Source organism: Microcebus murinus, chromosome 27 (genome assembly GCF_040939455.1).
Source record: "Microcebus murinus isolate Inina chromosome 27, M.murinus_Inina_mat1.0, whole genome shotgun sequence".
Taxonomy (NCBI): domain Eukaryota; kingdom Metazoa; phylum Chordata; class Mammalia; order Primates; family Cheirogaleidae; genus Microcebus; species Microcebus murinus.
In genome coordinates this window covers 19,426,871-19,430,575 of record NC_134130.1, presented here as the reverse complement: position 1 = coordinate 19,430,575, position 3,705 = coordinate 19,426,871, and the positions used below count along the sequence as shown (strand labels likewise).

The 3,705-nt window shown below is 58.4% G+C and overlaps 1 pseudogene; it reads left to right on the top strand.

Annotated features, from left to right (window-relative positions):
* Positions 1-1,282: 1,282 nt before the first annotated feature.
* LOC105867977 (transcription factor JunD-like) lies at positions 1,283-2,287 on the top strand (annotated as a pseudogene).
* The last annotated feature ends 1,418 nt before the right edge of the window (positions 2,288-3,705 follow it).

Here is a 3,705-nt window from a genome sequence, read left to right as displayed (position 1 = left end):
AACTAAATCGTCTGAAATTAGAACGGCAACGCCAAGCTTCTTTTGGTTTCCACTTGCTTGGAATACTGATCACCCTTTTACCTTTAGTCTATATGAATCCTTGCAGGTCAGATGTGTTTCCTGAAGACAGCATATACTTGGCCTGTATTTTCTTATCCATTCAGCCAGCCTATGTCTCTTGAGTGGAGAGTTTAAGCCATTCACATTTATTGAGAGTACTAATAGGTAAGGTAGATTTCTGTTCATTCTGTTGGGTTGGATGTTGTTGCTATCATTTCTGTCTTGAGCAATTGTAATAACTTTGGGTTTTTTTGTTTTTATATTCGTGGGTTATTATTTTTGATGTTCCATGCGTAACACTGTTTTGAGTACTTCTTGTAGGGCTAGTCTTGTCTTGGTAAATTCGCTGAGGCGTTACTTGTCTGGAAATGTCTTTATTTCTCCTTCATATATGAAGCTTAGTTTTGCAGGGAATGAGATTTTTAAGCCGGGCATTGTTTTGCTCCAAAAGAGTGAGAATGGGGCTCCCGTCTCTTTTTGCTTGTGAAGTCTCATTAGAGAAGTCTGGTGTTATGGGAATTGGCTTTCCCTTGTATGTTACTGGCTTCTTTCGTCTTACAGCTCTTAGAAGGGCCTCTTTAGTTGATATTTTGGTCCGTCTGATGACTGCTTATCGTGACTCTTCCTGTTTGCATTGAATCTCCCAGAGTCAATTGTGCTTTGAACCTGTATATCGAGATATTTAGCAAGGCCTGGGAAATTTTCCTCTATTATATCTTCAAATAGTTTGTCCAACCTGTGAGTGTTGTCTTCATCCCCTTCTGGTAACCCTATGACATTAGGTTTCTTCATATAATCCAATGTCTCTGTAGGCTTTGCCCATTTCTTGAATATACAGGGCTCTCATGCTCTTTTTTCTGTCTTGTGACTGTTTTCAGAAAAATGGGCTTTGGAATGTCTATTTATTTGACATATTCATCAGTAATCATGGTCTTTGGCCTTTTAACTCCAATGAATATACTAAATTTTGTTACCTTGTGTCTCTAAGCTAAATATGGCACGTAAAACATTAATATGGGACGTGCAAAATGTTCAGTGGTTGTAAAGCAACAGAATTACAACCACAAAAATTACCAAAATAGTGTTTTTATTTGATATTAAGAAATTATGGGAGCCGCCGCCAGCGGAGGGCCGGGCACAGCGGCTTCGGCCAGGGCGGGCGCAAAGCCGAGCGCACGGGGGGGGGGGGGGGTGCGGGCCGGCGCTGCGGGGGAGGCGGAGGATGGAAACACCCTTCTATGGTGATGAGGCGCTGAGCGGCCTGGGCGGCGGTGGCAGTGGCAGCGGCAGCAGCTTCGCGTCCCCGGGCCGCCTGTTCCCCGGGGCGTCCCCGACGGCGGCGGCGGCCGGCAGCATGATGAAGAAGGACGCGCTGACGCTGAGCCTGAGCGAGCAGGTGGCCGGCGGCGTTCAAGCTGGGGGCCGCGCCGCCTCCAGCCCCCCTGCGCGCCGACGGCGCCCCCAGCACCGCACCCCCCGACGGCCTGCTCGCCTCCCCAGACCTGGGACTGCTCAAGCTCGCCTCCCCGGAGCTCGAGCGCCTCATCATCCAGTCCAACGGGCTGGTCACCACCACGCCGACCAGCACGCAGTTCCTCTACCCCAAGGTGGCGGCCAGCGAGGAGCAGGAGTTCGCCGAGGGCCTTGTCAAGGCCCTGGAGGATTTGCACAAGCAGAACCAGCACGGCACGGGCGCGGCCGCCGCTGCCGCCGCCGCCAGGGGCCCCTCGGGCACGGCCGCGGGCTCCGCGCCCTCCGGCGAGCTGGCCGCCGCGCCCGAGGCGCCCGTCTACGTGAACCTGAGCAGCTACGCGGGCGGCGACGGTCGCCTTCGCCGCCGAGCCCATGCCCTTCCCGCCTCCGCTGCCACCCCCGGGCGCGCTGGGGCCGCCCCTGGCCGCGCTCAAGGATGAGCCACAGACGGTGCCCGACGTGCCGAGCTTTGGCGAGAGCCCGCCGCTGTCGCCCATCGACATGGACACGCAGGATCGCATCAAGGCGGAGCGCAAGCGGCTGCGCAATCGCATCGCCGCCTCCAAGTGCCGCAAGCGCAAGCTGGAGCGCGCGTCTCCAGGAGAAAGTGAAGACCCTCAAGAGCCAGAACACGGAGCTGGCGTCCACGGCGAGCCTGCTGCGCGAGCAGGTGGCGCAGCTCAAGCAGAAAGTCCCCAGTCACGTCAACAGCGGCTGCCAGCTGCTGCCTCAGCACCAGGTGCCCTGGTACTGAGCCGGCGCGTGGCGCGCATGCGCGGCCGCCCTCCCAAGAGGCGGGCTCGCGGGGGGGGGGGCGGGCTCGCGGGGGGAGGGGAGGGGGGGTGGTTCGCTGGCGCCCCGAACTCGGAGAGTGCGCGGCCCCGGGACCCCCCTTTGGGCGCCCGGGACAGAGAGGGCACTGCCCCCGGGGACCCCCGGAGGGAGCCCAGGATTCGGAGAGGGCGCCCAGGACTCCACAAGCTGGACCCCCTGCTCCGGGGGGCGAGCGCATGACGCCCTGCCCCCCCTCGCGCTGCCTCTGTCCCGGCGGCCGCCCTGCGCCGCACGCACCCGCGTGTCCCAGCCGCCCTTCCTGCGCACCACCGCGGAAGGCCCTGCGGGCGCATCCCCAAGCCCTGCGTCTCCTTTTCCTTTTCTGCCTTTGGAAGAGAGAAGGACAGAGTGTTCGATCCTGCCCTATTTATGTTTCTACTTGGGAACAAACGTCGGTTGTGTGTGTGTGTGTTTCGTGTGGGTTTTTTAAAGAAATGGGAAGAAGAAAAAATCCTCTACCCCTTCCCTCGCTCCTTGCCCGCCTATATCCGAGGAGGGTCGGAAGGAGGAGTACGAGACCACAGGAGACTCCATAGGAGGAGGTCACAGAGGAGATCTGAAAGCTGGGACCCCCGGAGCAGCCCGGAGACCAGCGGGAAGTATATGTGAATCGGCCATTTCTTCTCCACTGCATCCCGGACTGCTGGTGGGCACCCCAGTGAGTGGCGAGACCTGTAGACACCAGCCCAGCGACGACAGCTGCCAGTGAGCGGTAAGCCAGTAGCGGACGTGACAACAGGATCCGAACTCCCTCGGGGCACCTCCATGTGCACAGACCCAAGCTGCAGGGCAGACTCCATATTGCCTCCTCCTCCCCTCCCCCAACACTACCCACGGCTGCCCAGAGGGACAGAGAGACAATACAGCCACCAGCGGGAGGCACCTACAGGGAACGGGACCTTCCCATTTGGGGCCCCACAGCTGACTAAGTGGAACACAGACTGTGAGCTCCCTACCCTCCAGCCCTCCCAGGTGCTGCTGGCACGGTGATCCCAGGAGGAAGGGGCAGACCCTGAGCTTGAGAGACATAGACCCAGCGTGGGCTGCATGTGGGTGAATTGGGACTGGCACTGCTCTCCCTGGTGGGGATATAGTTTAAACTCTGGGACCCAGTGGTCAGACCTGCAGACCCCATTCTGTGCATCGAGGCCTCGCATTGCCTGGGGCAGAGAAGGGATATTTGTGAACAGCCTACTGAGGTGTGTGTGCCTTCAGGGGCAGATCATCGTTCTAGAAGGCAACCCTCACCCCAGGGGAGGCCTGGTGGCGTGTGGTCTGGCCTGCTGGCAGAGGCCCAGGAGTAGCCGTGGAGTTGGGGATGGTGGAAAGAGGCCAGGC